The 23910-nt window shown below is 39.0% G+C and overlaps 1 protein-coding gene and 1 long non-coding RNA gene across 6 annotated transcripts in view; one reads left to right on the forward strand and one right to left on the reverse strand.

Moving 5' to 3' along the window:
- Window positions 1-417, reverse strand: part of FAM160A1 (family with sequence similarity 160 member A1) — an 86891-nt gene extending 86474 nt beyond the window's left edge. For all 4 annotated transcript variants that reach the window (XM_027635860.1, XM_027635855.1, XM_027635858.1 and 1 more), the window contains exon 1: window positions 36-417. The gene's annotated coding sequence lies outside the window, so the exon portion shown is untranslated. The remainder of the gene's footprint in view (window positions 1-35) is intronic.
- On the forward strand, window positions 48-23361 carry LOC113943698. Of its 2 annotated transcripts, XR_003526418.1 has the most exons (6): window positions 48-172; window positions 13223-13389; window positions 13980-14057; window positions 19057-19138; window positions 19316-19458; window positions 21381-23361. It is a non-coding gene; the product is annotated as an uncharacterized LOC113943698 (long non-coding RNA). The 2 variants fall into 2 exon arrangements; XR_003526419.1 differs by lacking the exon at window positions 19057-19138.
- Window positions 23362-23910: the final 549 nt, after the last annotated feature.

Here is a 23910-nt window from a genome sequence, read left to right on the forward strand (position 1 = left end):
CTCACGGCTCCCGCCCCGCGGGGACCTGCCCCTACCTGGCGCGGGCGGCGGCTACGGAAAGTTTCCCCGGGGAGGGGCGAGGCGGGCTCCACTCCCTCTCCGCCGAAACGACCGGCTCCGGGAAGGAGGGAAGGCAGGAAGGACGGAGGGAAGGAGGGAGGCGGCCACCCAGGTAAATCGCCGTCCGCTACGGGACAGCGAGGCCGCCGTTAATCCCTCGGGCGGGAGCGCCCTCACGCCCGCCCGCCCCGGAGGCTCCGTCTCCTCAGGGCGGGCATCCTGCCCCGCGCCCCCCCGCGCCCTCACAGCGGGCGGCCCCCGCTCGGCACCGGCCGCAGACTTTGTGCAAGCGGGGACGGGCCGTGACTCAGAGCGCCGGGGAGGAGCCGCGACCTGCCGGGGAGGCCCGGCCCGCCGCGGCCCCTGCCGGGCGGCTGTTCTTGCCTCGGCGGGCACCCTCCAACGGAGTTTAGGAGGCCCCGACTTTAGAAGAGGTGCCCCTGTAACTAAGAAAGCTTCCTGCCATCTATTTCTCCCAACATGGAAAACCCGCAGGCTAGAAGTACCGTTTTAAATCTAGCCCGATCTTACAAATGAGAATTACAGGTAATTCCCCAATAATGCAAGCTACAAGGTGATCAGTGGGCTGGAGCACCTCTCCTCTGAAGACAGGCTGAGAAAGCTGAGGTTGTTCAGCTTGGAGAGGAGAAGGCTCTGGGGAGCCCTTATTGTGGCCTTCCAGTACTTGGGAGCATCTCTCTTATGAGGACAGACTGCGGGAGCTGGGCCTGCTTAGTCTGAAGAAGAGAAGACTAAGAGGAGGTCTCATTAATGCATATAAATATCTCAAAGGTGGGTGCCAAGAGGGTGGTGCCAGACTCTTTTCAGTGATGCCCAACAACAGTACAAGAAGCGATGGCCATAAACTAAAACATAAGAAGTTCCACCTCAACATGAAGAACTTCTTTACATTGAAGGTGGCAGAACACTGGAACAGGCTGCCCAGGGAGATCATGGAGTCTCCCTCTCTGGAGACATTCAAACCTCACCTGGACATGTTCCTGTGTCACCTGCTCTAGGTGACCCTGCCTTGGCAGGGGCATTGAACTAGATGATCTCCAGAGGTCCTTTCCAACCCTAACAATTCTGTTATTGTGTGATACTTTAAGGAGGCTCATAAAAAAGAGGGAGAGGGACTTTTTATGCGGGTAGATAGTGATAGGACAAGGGGGTATAGTTTTAAACTAAAAGAAGAGAGATTTAGATGAGATGTTAGGGAAAAGTTACATATTCAGAAGTGTTGAGGTACTGCAACTGGTTTATCAGAGAAGCTGGGATGCTCCATCCCTGAAAGTGTTCAAGGCCAGGCTGGATGGGGCCTTGATCAACCTGGTCTAGTGGGTGGTATCCCTGCCCATGGCGAGGAGTTGGAACTAGAGGATCTTTAAGGTCCTTTGCAACCCAAACCTTTCTGTGATACTGTATAGTTCTTATTTTTAAATACCTCACTGTAACTGATGGATTGCTGTGATGAATAGTTAAGCATGGTTCAATATGCTCATGGCTTTTTTGTTTTTGTTTTTAATGGCTTCTGATAAATTAATTAGACTGTCAGGGTTCTGATTGTGGTTCACTAACGACTCAAAATAAGAATAGATACCGCCCTATTAGGGTAACAGCTCATTTAAATAAATGTATAATATAATTTACCGAGTGCAGTGGTGTTGTCTGTGAGCTCAGGAAGCGTTCTCTCAAAATACTCTATGTAATTAAAGAATAATTTACTGAGATTTCTAACTAACTAGACTCACACAAACTAACTCACACCTAGGTATGCCAGAGTTAAAATTTTCCAAGCTAGGATAAAACCATCATCCAAAAATCCAGTCAGAAATAAAACTGATCTAACATGAGTGAGGTTCCTCCACTCCTCCCCTTAAGAAGACTGGAAGAATCACTGGTTCTTGTAAAACATCTCAGCACACGTTGAAACTAAATCTAAACTTTAAAGAGCGGGGGAAGCTGCCATTTCCAGAGACTGTAATTCCTCCCTCACATGCTGTTGTTCATTGGTTTTGGAACTGCAAGATGAAATATTAGTTTGTGCTGGTTTAAAGGTAAACCAGCAGGGGAAATGAACGCAACTCAAAAGAGAGATTATAAATCAGAATAACAATTTAATAAAATAATACAATAAGTACAATTATACAGACAAACAATTGGTTTTAACCCACAAAACCCAAATGTATGGGGCATGAACAGAGTGGTGTTCGTTGGGCCCCCTGAGTCCAAAGTAAAAGGAGAGGGGAAAACCTGTTGGTGAGAGTGCTGCTGCAGCCTGCTCAAGGGTGGTGACTGCAGTCGAGAGTGGTGGTCTGCAGTCTTCCTCTGGATCCCATGAGTGGTTAAAAAAGTTCTAAACCTCCAAGATTATATATTCTCCAGTTCAGGGAGGAATGCCCAGTACTTCCCTCAGGGTGGGGAGTTCCACAATGGGTGTGAGGACAGAGGGCACCCTCCTATCTCACAGGCCTCTTAACACCCAGTTTATAGCCTGAGGAGTCAGGCTCTATGGACAGATGGTGTAAATGGTCTATTGATAACAGTTTCTGGGAAATGGCATGGAAGGCTAGAGAATACACAGTTTTGGGTTACACCCATCCAGTGATGAACTGGTCCCAGCTGTTCTAACTAGGACATAGGTCCACATAATTATTGCAAATGCTGTGGCAAAGGTGCTTGATAGAGCTACTGATGTCATCTCCCTCAGTCTGAATCCAGAATCTGTTGCCTAGATGTCTGAGCATGCATGTCTCTGTTTGGAGAGGTGTTTTCAGCATTAGATCTGGTATTTCTTACCATTCATTCAGGAAGCAGCTTCCATGTGCTGCTGTAGGGCCTGGGCATGGAGATGGGTGGCATTCAGCTGCTGTCTAGGATGGCAGAGCAGAAGCCAGCTTGAGAATTTGGTAAAATTGTCTAGAGGACTTTAGCAGAAACTGAGAGGATACTTCTGTTTAAATTGTTTGGTCTCAGAAGCAGCCAGCTTGTCAGCCAGCGCACAGATGAAAGATGCCCTTTGTGTGAAACATCTCATCATAAGCAGATCATTAAGGACTGAGCCTCTGAAGCAGCGCCTGTTACAGATGCTGATATAATCTATTTCAATTCTTCTTATTGCTGCTCTAAGCATTTTAAAAACACTCCATAATTATTTTTACTGTGATAATTAGGTTGAATTCAAGATAGCTGTCCTTTTACATCCCTATCTCTTAATCATTTGATAAGCTGTTCTATCACACAGAAGAGAAGGAAGTGTAAAGATGGCTTATCACAAGCTCACACTAATCCTCCTACTCACCCTCTTTGTTCTACAGGCATTCTTTGCTACTAAGAAATACTTTGCCCAGGTGTAAGAGTAAGAGGAATAACACTGGAACCCAAACACAGTTGACTGAGAGGATAGTTGCAAGCAGTAAAGGTAACACAAAGTTTAATGAACAGCACTTGTCAGTCTTGAATGTTGTGTCATCAGTACAATTGTGCAGTACCTCTAGTGAAGTTTAATAATTACAACTAACTTTGTATGTGCAGTAGTTAGAGAACATAACAACATGTATGCTCACACTTTCTGTCAGCAGTTTTACTCCACAGAAAGGTCAGGCTTTCTAAAGAAATTCCAGAAAGTTTCCGCTTTCTGTGACCCAGGGGCATGCCTGCAGCGTCAGAAAGATATTTGCTGTTGCAGATAAAAATGGCCAAGTGTACCTACATAGGTAAACCAGTCAGCTTTTAGAAGAGATCTTGTATTGTAATTTTTTATACCATTTTCTCATGTTACATATTTTAAAAGTGTATTTGTCTATAAAGAAGTGTGCTTTATGCAAAGAATTAAATTACAATCTCCAATTACTAGTCACAGTTGTACGACAAAGAGAAAATCCATTAAGATAGACATAGTTTCATTTACAAAAACCCAAGTCACTGTCAACAAACCGGAATGCTCACTGTAAATTACATGACCCCTGAACTGCCCCATTTAAAACAGATTTTTCTTAGATGTGATCTAGATATCACCTCAGTAAAACAAATCTATACTACATTTGCTTCTTAGCAAGAAACCTGATTTCCAGGAAAGGTGTTAGAAGATAAACATCTTCTGTTAAGAACGAAGAAGAATATGGGAACTTTCCAAGTCATGTTATATGCTCTGCCACAGCCATTCTTCCTTATCTTCTATGAGCAGTAGGAAAAAAGAAAGTTTGCTTTAAATCTTCAGAAAGCTACTGCAGAATTTTCTCTATACATACCTTAAAACCTTCATACTAAGAAGGGAAAGCCCTGTACTTTAAATGCATATGAAAAATCTTTGGTTACTTCTACCTAAGCCATCTGAATGGTATAAACCACATTAATCTCCTAATGTTCAAAGATGTCCCCAAGCTTTTTCGAGATATGGTTTTGCAGATATTTTGCTTCAATGCACAATTTACAATGTAGTACCATTCTAAGATCATTAGTATATGAAAGATAAATGTTATATTTATATGGATAGAATCCAGACACTTGACTAGACTGGTAACTAATAAAAATATGTGTACAGATTGGAAATTAATACATTACCTTTAAGTGGCTGTGCTCTGGTAAACAGAAAACAACTTAAAAGATTCTGTAGCCTATCTTAACTGGTATGTATTGATTTACCTGTTTCAAAACAACTCTTTAAATAAAAGAAAGTTTGTTTAAAAAGTTATATAACAGGATTTAGTTGAAAAGACTTACCTATGGCTATTATAAATTATTGATTTATGAGACAAACCAAAATAAGTTCACTGCCCCTTTAATAAAATTATTTTTTCTCTTTAAAACCAGATTTGGTTATCTATGATACATTGTAAGGGCCTGACACTAATTCTGAGAATAAGTTAATTCACTGTGTCCAAAAGTCAGTCCACTCGTAGTCTGTAATTTCTCATGTGCTGTAAAATGTCACAGGTCAGCACTGCTATCAAAAGAAGTAATCTTGCCTTCCTCCACCCATTCTGTCCCTCCCTACATTTCCATCATCCCTGATCTATGCAGCTGTTTAATAAATGAGATCAGTTCCACGGTCCAGATTAAAATTAACCCCCCCTTTTTTGTGGTTAACTTTAACATGGATCAGGTTTTTTATCTGGTTCACCTGCCACCACATAAATCCTTACTCTGGCACAAGAGAGGGAGCAGCATGAGGGCAAGAATGAACTGGGGCAGCATAAATTAGCATAAAGAATATGTGAAGCTGAAAGTATGATTCAAAAATGGCTTTTAACAGATAGGCATCTAGAAACAATTGTGCTCTATCCTATTGTTTCTGAGGGTTTTTTGCTTGAGAGTATGTACCTAAGGCACATACTGTATATAGCCACTGCTTATTTGAGAACTTGCCTTTGTCCTCTTCAAGTACTCTCTTTTTCTCTTTGTGCTTTAAAGACACAGAGCTGAACTCTGGACTTGTGCTGTAAATCCTTCAAGTTGCGGCTTTGGGGAGGAGGAAGGCGACTGACAACTTGAAAGAAAAAAAAAGAAAAACAAAATCCTTCCTTCTGACAGAAACAAGACCAAAACCTCCTTCCTTCTCCACAGGCTGCTAGTCTTACAGGATAGAAAATGTTTAAGTATCTCATAGATTTCTTTCAGATTTACTAAACCATCTCTGCCAGAGAAGATTTATGTCTGGACCTTCGCAGATCACTTACCTTAAGAATACAGATGGAGAATATTTAGCCAAAATATATCCATGGAAGACAAGTAGCAGTAAACTTTTTTAAAGGCTCAGTCCTCCTTTTGTAATTACAAGTTGTACTCCAAGGTCCAGTGGGAGCTTTAGCCAAGAACTACAAAAAACATTTCTTAACGAAAATCAGGTTATCAGCATTACTCTGTTTTTCTGGTTATAAAAACTGCAATTATAGCAAACATGGTGTTTGAGCAAACAGAACCAAAGATACTCTTCCATTACCTATAACCTGCACACACGTCACATCATAGTCAATAGTGGAAAAACATCCATATTTTCTATCCCAACCCTACTCAAAATCATCTCTGAAAATCTGGATTTAGTAATTTAATTATGTCAGATTTGTAAAAAGAAGAATGTTGACAGTTCACCAGTAGGGAAAATTTCAGTAAACCGCAGTAGCACTGTTGCACACTGGCTCGGATACAAGGCCTCTCCCCAGCTAACTATAATGCAATCTACATAAATTCCCTAGAGAAGCATTTGCTTATCAGTACCCACACAATATTCTCTGTTTCCATAACACCTCTCTTAGTTTTCACCACTGTATTGCCCACCCAAAGTCACACTTCTGTCTGCTTTCATAAAACCTTCTACTTTCATAAAACCTCCTGATAGACCACCTCTTTGGTAGACTCTAATCCCTGAGCTACTGACAATGGGAAATAGGTTACCTGTGATATGGGAAATTCCTGCAGTCTGAGTTACACAAAACCTGTCTAGCAGATGTGAAATCAGACAGATTGGAATTTTGGAATTTCTTTTTGGTTTGTTTGGGGTTTTTTTTCCTGAACCAATATGAATTTGCACCTGCTGGAAACTGTTACTGAAGGAAGGAAAAATAAAATCTCATACTGTACAAGTCCACTGGACTCTGAATGGAACTACTGTCCAGCTGCATGCCTGGGAAGATGGAGAGACAAAACAGGCAATGAAAGATTGTATAAGTGGGCATGTCTCCCTCATATTACTTAAAAGACAATGAAATATTATTAAGTAGCATTGTTGTGTGAGTACATGAATGCTGATTTCCTCTATGAATAGGCCTAGACTATGAAGATACTATGACAGGAGATGAACCATTCAGCTGCTAGGCAAAAAATCTATAGTAAATCAGAGAGTAATCCTTAGTAGTGCTTTGTTCCTCTGCATGTGCTTTTTCGTTCCTTGCTTAGGTCTGGAATAAAGTGATTCTTCACCATTGTCAGATACTTGGTATAGTCAGTAGCTGTTACTTTCTACAGAGAAAACAAGAGACAGAAATGAGATTTGCCAAGGAGGAAAGATTCACTTTGCATTTTTTGCACAGGATGTACAGAAAAAAAGGAGTTTATTTCCTGAAACTGAGTTAATGTTTTGCATTGTAGCTTAACTTCTCTTCAGAGTTTATGAGTGACTGTTAAGAGTCTTAAGTATAAAGTACTTAATCGATAGTTTTTACTTAATATTTTCAAAAAATTTGCTTTTAACTTTTTGCCAGTAATTATTTTATTTGTGTCAAATAAATACTTAGTGCAAGAGAAAAGCTGAGCACCTATCTTTGAGTTCTCAGAGTAGACACCTGGAGAAAGACAAAACCTCCAGTATGATGTGACTTCCAGCCAAATCACAGACAATAAACCCCATATTTTAAGGTCCCTCCTTGTTCCATAAGGTATTCAATAGGAAGTTTTACTGAAATCCCCAGCAATTTGCTGAATTCTAGGTCAATGGCTGTTGGAGATTTGAGGTCAAATATCAGCATTGATAGGTGCCTAAGTTATTTGAAATAAAATCCTTTTGGGATTTTTTCAAAAGCATCTGGCAGGTGAAAAGTGCTCATTTCCCTTTGCATTTTAAAATCATTGGATAAAATTCACAGACAGCATTAAGATCAAAGAGCAGGCTCTGAGTCTCTCACCCTTTGAGAGCTAGTTCCTAGCTGCCAACTGGTACAATCATGCTCCTCATCCTTGCTCTTTCCAGGCTTGGGCTCTTTGCAGCAAAGTACTTCAGCTTGAAAAGACTCCCTAGTTTCCCAATTTGTATAAATTGATGGGTAAGAAACATTGATGCAAGGAAGGAAAGTGAGTTTGAATTTCTTTGGATAAGTCCTGCACTTTTATTTTGCAGGCAAATGATCTATTAATGTACTGTATCTAGGGCCAACAGCAGCTCCTCAGCAGATATGTTCTGAAGAAAGCTCCCTTCAGTTCTTTCTAAGAGTAGTTTCTAGGCTCTGAGTAAATAAAAAATCTGCATTTGCAGTCCTAATTCGTACCCTCAATCTCCAGGGAGGACAGGACTGCAGTTACACTCTTATGTATTACATAGCCCTTCAGCTAGCCCAAAGCAGCTCCCTGCTCAGTGAGGACTTCTTGGATGGCCTCTGTAAGGGGCTTAGTTCTCCCATGCACTCCATAAAGGACATGGAACTCAGGTATGAATTTCACTCCAGCATCTGATAGTTAGGTATTGCCACCACTGTTGGAAGTCTGACCATTAACTGTCTTGCTGAAGGCAAAATAGAGAACTAGAAATAGTCAGAATTATCATTTAGGGAAATTATCCGCTGCCTTTTTTAGGGCATTTCTGTTGTTTTGCTTTTCCTATTTTTCCTTACATTACTCTCCCCAAAACGAGATTCTATGGTATTCTGCTTGCATTAGGGGAAACTCACATATGGTTGTCATCTACCTATACAAAGGAAAATAAAACAAAACATAGTTGCTATCCCAGGAAAATTGGATTATATATTAAAATGTTATTAATTTTGAACATGAACTGTTACAGTTTGAGAAATATGACCTAAATGTACAGCACGAGTTGTGTACACTTGTCTCTGAGAAATCAGTTATAGTTTGCACACCTAAGAGCTCATATATTTACAGAATGTAAGCTGCCAGTTACTAATGTCTTGAGATTCTTTATCATAATAATTATTTGTTCAAGTTAAAGCTTGACACCCTTGTTTTAAAAAAATATCAATTCTAGGGTCTCTGTCCTTTAAGATGCATTCACTAGAAATTGCAATACTGATGGAATTTTTATGTTTTTTATTTGTTGGCCCTGGCAGCTGTGTATTAGTAAAATAAATAAATTAAATAAACAGTTCCAGTCACTAGAGGCTTATTGCTGGAGTTATCTGCATCGGACAGGAGGAGAAGTTCTACCAGAGGAGCGTGGCTTTCCAAACCAGAGATTAGTGGAATCACTAGGAATAAATATGTAGAATTGTGTGACCTGTGGGAAATATTTCACTTGCCAAATGATGACACTAACTAGTATTAAAGTTTGAAGTCCTCTAGCATCTATTCTGCATTATTCATATGAATATAAATCCCATTATATTCAAGGATCTAATATGGTATCAGTCTGTATCTTATTAAAAAGAAAATCTGTGGTGTAGTTGACAAGCTAAGCCTGTAGGTTTTTTCTTTTAGTTCATTATTCTTGGATCCAGGGTACCTTACTCTGTATGTGTGTGTGAATAGTGTAAAAGTGTGTATATATGTATTTATGACTATATACATAATTCTTTGTGTCCACGTGGCTGTGAGTGGGACCAGATAACACACACATATGGCCATACTTGCTCTAGTCAAGGCACCTCCTTGCCTTGTTTGGATAAACTAAGCAATAAACACACTGGATAGTTGTGATGCACAGAAAGCAAGACAAGGGGATCTAATAATGCCTTAGTATTGCAACTTCATGAATATCTCAATAAACCTGGGAGAGCAGTCACAAAGTAGATGTTCCTGTGCAGGTATCCCTATGCCGGTATTCCTACCTGATAAGTTAATTGTTAAATGAATGTATTCATTTTTATTTATGATATGTATTTCATATATCTATTATATAATATACAATTATATTTTAATTTATTTATTAATTTAATTAATTTTTTTAAAGATGCAAAGTTATAAGCTGGACACTTATAACTTGCCAATTCCATGAAAATAACTTGGGAAAGTTGTATACAGTTGTAGGGGAAAAAGTGGCAGAATGAACCAGAATGTTTAATTTCCTTTATTGGAATCTAGAAAGTCAAATGGAAGTTGTTTATTGTGTTTGCAACTGTAGCCAAGAGTACATGCTAATAATAAATATTAAAACTTGAAGGAAAACAGAATTGAAGTTTATGGACTTATGATGATGATGATTGTGCTGTTGAAGTGTTATAGTTGTATAGTGCATAGTAGTTCAAATGGCAAAACAGGATTTCTTTAGAACTAGTTCTGTAGTACGTCCTAAGCACTTCAGAAAATAATTTATGGTAGTTCATCTGTTTCAAGCTGGAGTTCATAAACGGGCTTCCTTTGACAGAAGTTGCTCTCTTCATCTCTTCTAGGAATCACAGAATCATAGAATGGTTTGTATTGGAAGGAACCCTAAAGATTATCCATTTTCAACCCTCCTGCCATGAGCAGGGACACCTTCCAACAGGCCAGGTTGCTCAAAGCCCCATAACACTTGGTCTTGAACACTTCCAAAGATGGGGCAGCCACAACTTCTCTAGGCAACCTGTTTCAGTGCCTCACCACCCTCACAGTAAAGAATGTTTTCCTAATATCTAATCTAAATCCACCTTCTTTCAGTTTAAAGCCATTCCTTCTTGTCCTATCACTACATGCTCTTACAAAAAGTCCCTCTCCAGCTCTCTTGTAGGACTTCTTTAGGTACTGGAAGGCTGCTATAAGTCTACCCAGAGCCTTCTCTTCTCCAGCACAAAGAACCACAGCTTTCATCCTGTCTTCATAGGAGAGCTGCTCCAACCCTCTGATCATCTTCATGGCACTCCTCTGGGCTCACTCCAACAGGTCCACATCCTTCTTGTGTTCCCCACCTCATTCCTCACCTTCTTCTGGTTCAATTGTACCAGAAGTGCTCTGAGGTGATAGAAACACACAATCAGTCAGGTTGAAGAGATCTCTGGAGCCCACCTTGGCCAAACCTCTGCTCAAAGCAGGACCAAATAAATCAGGTTGCTCAAGTCTTTTTCTAGCCCAGCTTCAAGTGTTTCCAAGGGTGGAGATTCCACAGCCTCTCTGCGCCCTTGTCCCAGTGTTGGACTGCCCACATGGGAAGTCATTTCTGATATCTAGTGGAATTTCCTGTTTCCTATGTCCACTGCCTCTTGCCCTATCACTCTGCCTCATCAATAAAAGACCAGAGTGTGCTGCTGACTTACATTCAACTCAATGTCCAACAGCATCTCCAGGTCCTTTTATGAAGAGCTGCATTTTACCCACCTGGTTTCTAGCCTGTCCTATTGCGTGAAGTTATTCCACCCTGACACAAGACTTTGCATTTGCTCTTTTTGTCAGCCCATTTATCCAGAGGTCCTTCTGAATAGCAGCCCTGCTCTCCAGTGTAACAGCCATGTCTTCCAGTTTGGTATCACTCAAATACATGCTGTGCATGCAATCCATCCCATCATCTGGGTCTTTATTAAAGATGTTAAACAGTATTGACCCTGATATCCATCCCTGCCTGAAGGCCCTGCTAGTAAGGGACTGCTAGTTGGATTTTGTACCACTGATCCTAGATGGCTTCCTGGGCCCAGCCACTCAACCAGTTGCAATGTCCGGCTTCCTAGGAAAGGCAGCTGTCAGGGCCTTTCAATGCTCATTCCTTCAATTTTAGCCAGGAGAGACTGTGCCATCGTTATTCTCAAAGGCACTAGAGCGCTGTCAATGAAGAGATCTGGCTGCAGGTTTAAAGCAAGCGAGTAAGCAGGAGGTAGTGGTAGCGTGAGGGATAGCAATTGAAGCCTAGGAAGAAGTCTCAGGATCAAAGAGGAGTAAATAAAATGGAGGACAAGTCCCATTATTGATATTGAAAAAGTACTCCTGGCACTTCTTTGGCTCAGAAAAAAGATTTTCTTTTCTGAAAAGCATACTCCTAGAGACAGAGGTTATTCAAGCTATTTTCATCCTTTTACTGTAAATATGTACTATTTGTTATTACAGAAGATGGGATGTCAGGCTGGACAGCCCCATTTATATGAGCCATTATAGAGTACTTGACTCTCATCTCTTTTCACATTAAAAACATGAAATTATCAACAAGCTAATGGTAGTGATGTGGAAGTTGAAGGAAAGAAGCTGTTGACTTTGTTTTGATATCCAGGAGAATGCTGAGAAGGTTGGAGGTTCCCACTTCCTTTTTTACCCTTTAGAAACACTAATGTATTGCAAGTAGCTGTTACAGTTCTGGGAAGTATTGTATTTAGCAGTTCTCTGAAATTTAAGCACTGAATGTCAGCCAAGTAAGTCAGATGGATATGTGTGGGTAAAAGGGTATGTGGTAATTTGAAGGAAAACGAGTGTGCCAGCAAAGGCTTCTTCAACTTTGTGTGAAGGTACTCTTCAGTTTTCAAATTATATCTTAGTCTGATAGGTAATTTCCAGTCTTGCTGCAGTGAAAGTTGTTCACATTAAAGTATAGTGCAGCCCATATTTGGTTGCTAATTGTTTGGCATTTCTCTCTCCACTTCCCTCAATTTTGTATTACATCTGGTGTCCAAATGACATAAGTAATATATGGACATCACAGACAGAAAAATCGGGAATTGCAGCATGATGATATTTATTGTGTAATAAACAAATTTGATAATTGCAGCCATTTGAAGTAAAATTATAAATGGTTCATATGAAATAATTCTGGGTTTAAGGATAATGAGCTATACAATTTAGTAGCATTGGGAACTAACTTCTTTAAAAGTTGCTGTGGCTAATGCTATTCTCACAGTAATTTCATGCTGTTAAAACTCCACCAGCATTAATGGAGTTAATCCTAATTTTCATTTACATAAATGCAAAGAAAGCTCAGCCTCAGTGATTTTTTACATACTGTTTCAAGAGTGCTCAAAATTTTGAAACCCACTTAATTCCACACAAAAATAAAGCTCAATGCAGAGAGATCTAATTGTTCTTATTTCACATATAAAAATATATGGCAAACAACAGAACAATGAAATACTGTTCTTTGACATCTTAGATTTGCAATGCTGGTTGAACATTCAGAGGCTTTTTGAGCTGTATTTTTATCAATGAAAAGTCTGTGAAACTGCTTAACTAAAAATTGGCTTGTATTAATGTTATCCTGTCCACTAGCTTCCACAGATGAGGGAAGTACTTAACTGCCTGTATCAAAGGGAAGAAAAAAGCATTTGATTTTTAAGACATAAATCAAGTACTTCGTTTCATACTCTTTGATCGGTTTTGCTGACATGGGCACGTAATCTGACCCCCTTTGCCATTTAATTATGAACCTCTTTCCCCTCCCTCCCCTTAGTATTGAGCTTTTATCAAGGCTAGGTTTTTTCCCCTCCAGGGAGTAGTCATGCCTCCTGCATTTTTCTCTCTGGTGTTTAGAAACCCCTTTGCAATGTTAAACCATTAGGAAATACCCACTTCTTCGAACATCAAGTACATCTTTTTTTTTTTTTGTTACTAGGCTGCCGCTCTATGGCCGTGCACATAAACTACAGCTTTAGTTCCACTGGAGTAAACTGTATTGAAGGCGTTTCTGGGAATGAATGAGAGAACGTCCGGGCTTCATGTTCTACAATGAGAGTATGAATACGTTAAAAGAAGACAAAGGAAAAATCTACCATTTTATGTGTAGGCACCTACCAACCTGGTATTTTAAATACGTTATAGACAATGGTTTTGATCACTAATTATGTGCATACTGTAGTACACTAACATAGAATTCACCACTGCTTGTCCTGGCTGTCTGAAATAATGCTAATTTGAATTGGATTTTCAAATGAAAGTAAAAGGATAATACTTTTTAAAATACCCTGGCCAGGAAATCAAGTAGACTGATACATGCCTGGAATAACTAAATCATGGAAGAAATCAAGCTGTGTTTTAAGTGTAGAGGTTTATATGTAGCCATACACAGTGCTTTACAAATGGGTTAAAGGGGCATTAAACTTTTATTAAGAATATTTTCACTTATGCAAGGTTAGAATACACTGCCTAGTAATGATGCAAGTCACTGTTTTCACATCTGCATCTGAAAATGGAGAGGGTTGAAATTTAGCAGATCTGTCTTCTGGAGTACTGTGAGCAAGCTTTAGATTTCTCTGCCCACGAGCACTTCAGTTTGAGTCCTGCAGTGTTAAGACCTTTAACAGCTGAAAGCTGTGTTGAATGTGGGTACTATTATTTCTCATCCTTGTGCAATTTTGCATGTTTCCATTCAGAAAGTGGAATAAAAGCAAGCTTGAGATGTGTTCCTGCCTTCATTTTTAGCACATCCAAGTCAAGAGGAAAACTTCAAGGTTGGTAGACATCTAATTTCTTGTAGATGTTAACTTCTAAAGAACACAGTGCCTGGTTATGTCTTGTCAGACACCACCAGTTACTATCTAAAATATTGTAAGATCTTCATAATTAGACTATTTTCTGTATAAACAATACCTACAGACCGAAAGCAATCTGAAAAATTGAAGTCCAAAGCAAAGGAAATTAATTCGTTCATGTGAATAAAAGAGATCATATTGGCCAGAGATGCCCAGTAGCTTGAAAACAAGCTCAGAATTTTTAATATGTGTTTTTCCTTTGAATATCCTCCTGTATGCACTCCTAGGTTTGCTGGAGGGCAGAGGAGAAGGAGGATTGTTAAAAATTAAACAGCTTGCTCTTACTAAAATAAAAATCCATCATACAGTTATCATTGATATAGGTGCTGACCTTTGGCCATGTTACTAACTCGTTCCAGAGAATCTCTTCAGCATTTGAATATATTTTGTTAATGTAGGTTAATATTATAACAAGGGACAAATCTTCTTAGAATAGTATTTTCCAGGATACTCAGCCATAAGGCAATGTTGTTTTCTAAACCAAGCCAGCTGTTAAAAGTGCTAATTAGTTCTGCCAAGAAGGTAACAGTGCCTATGTCCTAATAATCCAAACTGTAATGTATATTAAGAGGCTGTCAATGCAGCAGTTATGTTCTCCCATTTAGGAATATTACAAGAAAAATTTACTATGAACGGGAGATTGAGAAAGAAGGGGAAATCGTAAAACAGGATAAATTAGGAGCTCAGAAAGAAATTGGACAAGAAACAGCTTGGGTATAGGATATAAACCAGTATAAAAGGAGAGAAAAAATTACTTCATTTTATAAAGTATTTCTAGATCAGTCAGTGCAGGCAAGAGCAACATAAGAGGTGCGGTTTAAAACCATGCACTGAAGTTGCAAGTGACAATATTGAAAGTGTTTTCAAAGAACAGGGATGCTGACCAAATAGCTAGAGGCTGGAATGCAAGCAAGAGTGAGGATGCCTGAAGCATGACACAGGCAGCTCAAGATCTTCCTCTGTAGTTTATTTGTTGCAGCAGAAGCACCACGGTCCCAAGCTACCACCAGTGCCGCGTACAAATCTGCCCAGTGCTGCAGTGCAGCAGTCTTTGACACCTAACACATGCAGCTGAAACTCTCAACTCTACCAGCAAGGCTAGAGAGTGAGAATTAGAGCATCAGACAGTGAGAAAACATCAACACATTTTCTGTTGGGTGGCACTGTGTCAGGTAGATGCACATCAAAATATATGTGCAGAGACGTAGAGCTAGCAAAAGCTAGGTTAGCTGTTGTTTGCAGGAATTAATATAACTGTTGAAGGTGAATTGAACTGCAAACCAAACCAGGTCCTGTAACAGTCAACACAGTTTTTGAGCTGCTATAATAAACGGAATTATTTCCCACACGTGATGTTACTAAAAACGTCCATCTTGTACGAAGTGTTGGTGGTTTTTTTTCCCTGAAACTTTTGGATAACTTTGTCACTATTTACCATAATTTTTCTCCTCTGTTCTTCCTAATGAAGAATGGTTGAAAATGCCAGTGCACTGTATTCCAAATATGGGTGCAAGAGGGCTGCAACAGGACTGTATAGAAGATTACTTATTCAGCTGAATTCCAAATATAAGCCACGGCTGTTCTCAAAATGCCACTATTTCTTTGGTTTTACAATGGCATCATATAAGAGATCTTTCCACCTGTTTGGTTTGGCTCTGCTTTTGAGACTGTGGGTGGCAAAAACTGATTTTTTTTTTAAAACACAATAACATGCCATCAATATTTGGAAAGGTAAAAATGTCTTAGTATTACCAAGTAATCCTAATCCTGAGAGAGGGACCTTTTCTTCCTTCTGCATCTAAATTATTCACAAAGGGAAAAGGCCTTTAAAAACAATTCAATTTTATTGTGAAGACATGAAAGTATAAATAACTGCTTTCACCATATCTTCATTTTCTCTTGTTCTGTTTACCAGAAATTAGTTAGTCATACAGATTCAATGTAATTTAATTATATCTAGAATCCTTTTGTGCCAAAACAGAAAGTGTCTAGAGGACCCACATGTAGTTTTCCCAGTTTTCCTGACCTTTGCAACTAAAGACCTTCATCACTGAACTAGCAAGGTTAGAGCCCCAGAGAGGCAGAGTTAATTACCTGCTTCTCCCATCCCTGCTGCAATGCTACCTCACTTTTCTGTATTTCAGTTTCCTCATGCATTGTATTTCCTTCCTCTCTGTTGTTGTTGCTTTGGGTTTTTGTTGGTCTTTTTACATATTGATACAGTAAGATATTCAGTATAGGAACAGTGCATCTAAAGGGTCCATATGAGCTGGAAGCTCTTTGTGTCAGTATAATCACACTAATAAATTCTTCAGCTCAGGTACTCTAGCTCACTTTATTTCATTAAGCATAGTTCCTCACAGTGCTGCCTCCTCACTAATACTCTGTTTTAGTAGGGACGAGCAGATTAAAATGAGCATGCTGGACATCTGCTACCACCCTTACAAAACAGTGGAGGTCATGGTCCAACCCAATTAAGAACAAAAACCTAAGGGATACTGAAGTTAGTATCCCCTTGAGCTGCCCAGAGCTTTGCCCTCTCTCACCTCAGATCAAGTTTTGCATTGAAATAATGTCCTCTCTTGATTCTCCTGCTTTGTTTAATTATCTGTACTGTTTGTACTATTTCTTTTAATGTTATGTCTATTAAGCTACCATTTCTTTTCCTGTTGGCTTGACTGCAAAGGTCTTATCCTGAATATGCATGGAATCTAGTACAACCTCCAGGCAGTAGTGAATCTCCAATACTGTTATTTATAAAAGATATTTTGTGGACACTGTACACGCAGTAGTAAATTTATTGAAGTGTAAAGAGAAAAATGGCTCAATACAATGCAACACTTCAGGAACACATTTTGATATAGCTCTCAATCACACACAAACATGAAGTTATACTGTCTGTCATAAAAGAATTGGATGTGATAAATTCTGTGAGCAGTATATTAAATCTAAGGCTCAAAAAGCTAGCTACTTTCACAGTACCAGCTCCAGGAAGCTGGCTAGATATCCCTTCAGTCTTATGTTTAACAAATTGCTGTGAAATTACGCGGGTGTTCTTTTCTTTCCCCTCAAAATACAGCTTTTTGAAACATCACCCTTTAATATTTTTCTGGATAAATATTCATATCTCAGAATTTCTCACAGCTGGCAGAAATTGGCAATACTGTTGTTTGCTAGAAAAGAGGCAAAGGACTGAAATGGAATGGCATTATTGCCCCATAAATATGATCTCATCAAATCAATCTGCAGGTCTGGAAAATTCATAGTTCTTCCATCGAATTGCTTCAACACTGTACGTGTTTTGTGGATAATGTGAGGACTTACATCCCTGATCCAAATCCAGCTGAAGCTGGCAGAAAGACTGATTGTGATTCTTTGGGATACGCATTCTCATCTGCTGACACGTATTAAAAGAGGTGTACAGCAATACCTGTGCCAGGCTGCTGTGCCTGCTTACAACAAAAGGAAAGCACTCATGTTTCTACTGTTTTTTTAAGTGAGGAGACCCAATTCTGATGTAGAAAGGATCCTGCCAAATTAAGTAAACAATGCAGCAGGGCTACAGAAAAATTTGAATACTACATATCTAGAAGAAGGAGACCTGAATTCACAGCCTTAGGGGAGGATAAACAAGACTAGCTAAACCATCTCTGTACTCCTCTGATTCTGGGTTGATCAGCAATCTGAACAGCTTCCAAATGGTGCTGAAGTTCTGGCTCTGACAGCTCTTATTTGCCATATTCTGCAAGAGCCCTTTGGATAAACAGCCTTTACACTCCTTATGCTGCCACCAACAAGGACTCCCCAAATTGCAGAACACTCCAACTATCATAGTGGGCATAAAGTGAGTAGAGCACATTTGAAGACATTTAAAGTGCACAAGAACTACTTCACTTTTATTGAGATGTCCGAAGTAATTTCTATGAGGCTCACTTGCCTGGAAGCACTGTGCTGATACATCTCTGCTGTCACTGCTCCAGTTCATCACTGAACTTGCTCCCAAAAATAATAAAAGAAATGCCAAAGACATGACGCTGGAGGCTGTGGTGAAACCTACACAAAACTTCTTATGATCAGAGTCTGGGTTATTGTGGACCATATGGGCTCATCATAAATGTGTGAGAATATTTATTATACAAAGAACAAATCTATAAACACAAGTTTTTATTGTAGCCAACAAAAGAGTAATGTAACTAGGAGAAAGGTGAGGAATTGATCAAATATGTAGTTGGCGGCACAAACATAAGAACTGTGATACCAAATGTAAGGCAAGAATTTCTGCAAAGTAACATCTCAGCATGTTTTTTCATCATTTTTATTTCCTGCATTAACATATGAATGACCAGTGGATGCTCAGGGCATTTAGAAGCCAGAAATAAACTAGAATGTAGAGCAGTTTGTCCTGACCCTCCCTTTGCTACTGCCACCCCTTGCTTCTTGTCTCTTTTGCTTCCACCTCACTATTCCTTAAAGCTGCCTTTTCCCATTAGTGATCATTTCACAGTGCTTTACCAATTAAAAGTCTTACTAGATAGTCCCTCTAGATGGTTTCTGATTCTACCATTTCTCCTGATTCCTCACTAGCCTTTAATAAAAGTGATACTTCTCGTAGCCTCAGAATTTCCTGCTTGAAATAAGCTTTCACGTAGCATGTATGTATTAGCCAGGCTAAGTGAAGACAGAGGAAGTATGAGAATTGGGAGGCCTTTTAATATAATTTTAATATATTTTTACTATAAAAGGGTTTGTTTCACAGGACTCTTGAAAAAAAGACATTAGACAAATCAAAATTTGAGTCCAATATACATAATTTTTAAAGGATTTTACTTGGTTCAATACAATCTGTTTGGTTTTCTTTCTGAGGAGTGCTGTGAGCTTCTGTTTTTTTTATTTCTTCTTGGCTTCTATTTGTATTCAGATATCACTTTGCACAGAAAAAGATTGCCTCTTGGAGAGTTCAGTTACACATGCTGTTCAAGTGATCCTGACAAGGATGAATGGTAATAAAAATTGTCCATCCTTTGAATGTGATTTGGATTACAGTGCAGAAATTATATGTCAATATTGGATAGGGCTGTAGGGGGGCTATACACAAGAAATATAGGGTTATATGTGAACATGATTTGTCATTCCCCTCTTGACACCACTCACTCTACGGGTCTGTTCTTTATTTATAGGCAAGAAGCATGCTGACATTTCAATATTCCTTCAGCTCAACAGTTCAGAGTACAGTCACAGCAAGAAAAGCAACACATGTAATCATGAATAGCTGGAGATTCATTTCACTAGATTTTCCAAGAATTTAATTTTAAATTGAAAGGTAAGCCATAATGCTAATTTTACAGGACTTTTGAAAAGGGGAGGTCAAATTTTAGGATTAAAAAAAAAAAAGATTTATGAATAGTATTCATAATGAGACTGGAAAAATGGCATACAAAATTCCCTTTACATTTTAGTAGTAATTACAGGAGACAACAGATGCTGTCCTGTCATGCAACATAATGTTTTACTTTGTTTAGTTCTGGGCTTTGATTGCATTACTAGGGCCAAAAGTCAATCTTAGCTTATTTCTATGAATTATGTCTCTGTTACTGACAGAAACAGGAATGATCATGTATACACAAACAGATGCAAATGTATGACAAAAATAAAATTCATGCTATTGTAATTAGAAGGATCAGAAGGAAAAAAAGTATGAATTGACTTAGGCTTCAGTTAATTTCATTAACATGCCAGGGCACTGTGATCATGAGCACATTAGAAATACCCTAACAGTGATGATTTTCCATCTTTCAATCCCTATTTAAATATATTTTTTGTCATACATTAGGAAATCATGAAAATTCATAGTTGTCCCCTGAAAGTTTTGACCTGGTAATGATGCAGAATGAATACAATACTTCTGCCAGTAGAAGACTAAGAAAGTCCAAGTATGTAAGAGAAAATAAGATGGAGATTACATCTTGCAAATACAGGATATTTTGGTATTATAAGTTAGAGAGAACCTTTGCAGTCAGGCAAAAAATCACTTCCCAGGGAGAATAGGAAGTGTAATCAGGCCTGTCAGGAAGTGTAATCAGGCCTGTACATTTTCAGAAGCCTTGAACAAATTAAAAAAAAATAAAATAATCAGAATGGAAACATTCAAGCATATAACTTTTCCACTTGTTAACAGACCAGGTATAATGCTAGCATATTAAGCAGTCACTTTTTTTTTTTCAGCAAGATATTTTTCACCAGGAAACAAAAATAAAAGTCCTGATAGATTCAGAAATCTCTGGTTTCACCAAAATTATGTGAATATTATTGAGCTTCAGTTGCTAACAACTTGCAAGCTGAAGAATTAATAACCAGACTTCAGTTGCCACCATACACTAATGAGGCTGGAACGTGACCTGCACACCTAACCATCCACAAATAAAAAAGGAAAAGCTCAAGGCTCACTTACAACAACTGTCAAACTAAGGCATTTTCTTTAGTGCTAATCCAAAGATGGATGAGCCCTAGTGCTGCAGCAGTATATCAACATTCAGCCAGTGTAAGCACCAGAGTAAAACAACAGACAGTTTACTCCAGAAGTTCTCAGTATATGTTTTCCTTTTGCTTTGAACATTTCTAATGTTTTGCCCTGGGACTGGATGATAAACCCATATTAATCGCCTTGGAAGATTGTATTTACTGTAACTGTGTGAGATCAGACCAAGGTTTTATCAGCATATTTTACCTTATCCTTTTGTATGTTTTTGCATTCCTTCCTCAGTCTTCAGTCATTGCTTTGCCAATAGTAATTATGTATGCCAGAGCTATCAACAGTAGAAAATTTCATATATGACTGCACAGATGAAATGCAGAGAGTAACCCAAGCCTACCTCCTTTATATGCACCTCTCCAATCTGAGCAAAACAGAGGGTGGTCTTTGGAGATTTCATAGCTGAATTCTAGATCAAAAACTGTGTTTTAATTATATTTTCAATTAAATCAGAACATCTCACTTGTTTTCTCTCATCTTGAAGGAAGTCTGAAATTGTTTGTCCAGATAGAAATTTGGGGCATGATTGCATCATAAATTTTCAGAATATAAAGCTGTGTTAGGAACCTGAAGGTTTTGTGGAATAAAGTTGTCTCTGAGAGAGCTGCTTCAGGGCTGACAGGTTGTTCCTGGCTCCAGCACAATCCTGAACACACAGCTTTTGTAAAAGCATCCCAGAAACTGCTTCTGACACTCTCTTCCTTATTTTCCAGACCATTGAACTCTTACTGATCGGGAATTGAACACTGTAGAGATCCTTTAAACAACTTCTTGCATTTAGACAGCATCGGGAGGAGGGGAGTTCACAGTAGACATAAAAGATTTTTTTTTTTTCTGTGAAGCAGTTCCTGAATTGATAAAGTTATCCTGAGATATGGATTTAGGGAATTTTGTCCATAAAGACAATTTAGTTAGTCAATGGGAACAACCAGAAAGAGTGTAGAAAGCACAGATGAGTGTTTCTGGAATTCTTTTCCCCCTACTAATTCCTGGATACCGCTTCCTGTCCTTGGAAACAAGAAAAACCCGTGTAAATTGGACCGAGGCCTTTTTTTGGAGAGAGGAGGATCAGCCCATGCCTCCTCCCATGGTGTAAAACCCCAGGAAATTCTACCCAGGTTTTTCTCTGCTTTTCATGCTTTCCACGCTCCTAAAGCTTTTTGTTCAGCAGCCCCTTGAAGAATGTGGCATTTCCTTTGAGCTAATGAAATTGCAACAAGCAGCTGTAAGATTTGGACTGAATGAGCTGTTTCTCTGTGAGGAAAGAGTGCAGTTTCTTTCTGGGCAAAGGAATAAATATTGTGAAGAATAAACAGTGTGAGTTGCTGTAGTCTGAGGAAGGCAGAGGTTTGGGGCAGGCTTGAAGAGTTGCAATATATTGGCACTGGGGAAGAGTAGGAGTGACATAAAATGCTACAGAAAAGAAGATGTGAGGGAAGTCTAAAAATGCTTGAAAATGATGCCTAAGGGAAGATCTGAGTTGCTTCAGTTTTCAGCTGAGAAATGTTGTGTACAGATCTCACTCAGAGACTAGCTAGTGCAAAGCTCTGATTCAAGGTGTGAGTTTGCTGTGAGAAATTTTCCATCCATGTCAGGATTGTGCCAACATCTTGTAAAAATGCTGCTTCATCAGTCCAGACCTCGCTGGGAACTGCAGACATTTGGCAGATGTTTGAATTTCCTTTCACTGTATCACAGAATGGTTGGAAGGTATCTCTGAAAACCAGATAGTCCAACTCCCCCTGCCAAGGCAGGGTCACCTAGAGCAGGTGACACGGGAACATGTCCAGGTAGGTTTTGAATGATTCCAGAGAGGGAGACTCCATGATCTCCCTCAGCAGCCCATTCCAGTGCCCTGCCACCCTCAATGTAAAGAAGTTCTTCCTCATGTTGAGGTGGAACTTCTTGTGTTTTAGTTTATCACCGTTACTCCTCGTCCTGTCACTGGGCACCACCAAAAAGAGTCTGACACCATCCACTTCCACAACTGAGATAGAGGAAATTTGATTACTGTTGCATTCATCACATTACAAACTTTAACTTTGTATTTTTTTATCATGTGAATCTTTTTCTTTTGAATGATGCAATCCTATGATCATACTCGGTGAAAAAATGCTGAACCCAGTGAAAGTGTATGTGTATATGCAAAGTAATGAGGCAAAAAAATATAGGATAAGGCCTCCAATGTTGCTATACTGCTAACAAAACTCAACATTGAATAATTTAGCAAGAGGTCATTGACACCAAAAACACCAGATTGCTTTGTAGTAGCAATGTATGAATGATGTGAAGCTATTTCTGGGAGTCAGAAAAAGGAATAGTTCTGAAACTCAATTTTCCATCTATTTAAATAGTACAGATATCTCCTTGGGAGTTGTCAGCTCAGAAACTACAGTTCTTTAAATCAGTATGTTTAACTGGAGTGCACAACTCCAAAAAACCTACCAAAATATATTCTTGCAAGCATGAGTGTGAAATACATAAACCCCCTAGCTGATGTTAAGTCTTAAGTCTCTTTAAAGCCAGTATGGAGGTCCTGACTATGAGGATGCTTGTCATCTATTCCTGCACGGACAATTGGTGATTAGAGTAAGGGTTGTGGTATAAAATTGAAAAAGACAAGAGTGATACTATCATGTAGGATTATTTTTCTTTTCCCATTAATTGCTAACGAGGAATGCAGGTCCTTCCTTCCTATCAGATAAATTGAAAAATAAATGCCTGAGTAACGCTGTCTTGCATCATGTTTGGCTGTCTGGCTTAAAGTAAGCAGGTGTCATCCAAAATTTTTCAAGGGTCCAAGCCAAGTACTCAAAGCTATCAAATTGTTTTTTCACTCAACTTTTAATAAAAGCAAAATTGTTTTAAGAAGTTGTGTGTTGATGAATGTATGACTGAAACATAATGTCTGGAACAGATCAAAGTAATTTATTTTTAAAGTTGGAAACTCGTAATATTCTGTCATAGTCTATTTTGAAATTTTAAAAACTTTCACATTTAGAAAAGTGTTTTTCCATTAGCAAACACACATTAATGCAACTAGACTGTTACAACCTCATTAATATTAAACTTTGCAGCACTGAATTAGTAATTATCGTGCAAATATTTAATTGCAAAATTATTCAGTTGCTGGATATTAATATCGCTTTGTGAACACTTCTGCTAAGTGTGAACTCTGTCAATGTTCCGAACAAGAAAAACATGACAGAATGCCTGAGTGCTCACAGGTAGGGGAAAAAAAAC

The sequence above is a fragment of the Corapipo altera genome, unplaced genomic scaffold (genome assembly GCF_003945725.1).
Source record: "Corapipo altera isolate COAL_440 unplaced genomic scaffold, ASM394572v1 22b, whole genome shotgun sequence".
In the NCBI taxonomy this organism is placed as follows: domain Eukaryota; kingdom Metazoa; phylum Chordata; class Aves; order Passeriformes; family Pipridae; genus Corapipo; species Corapipo altera.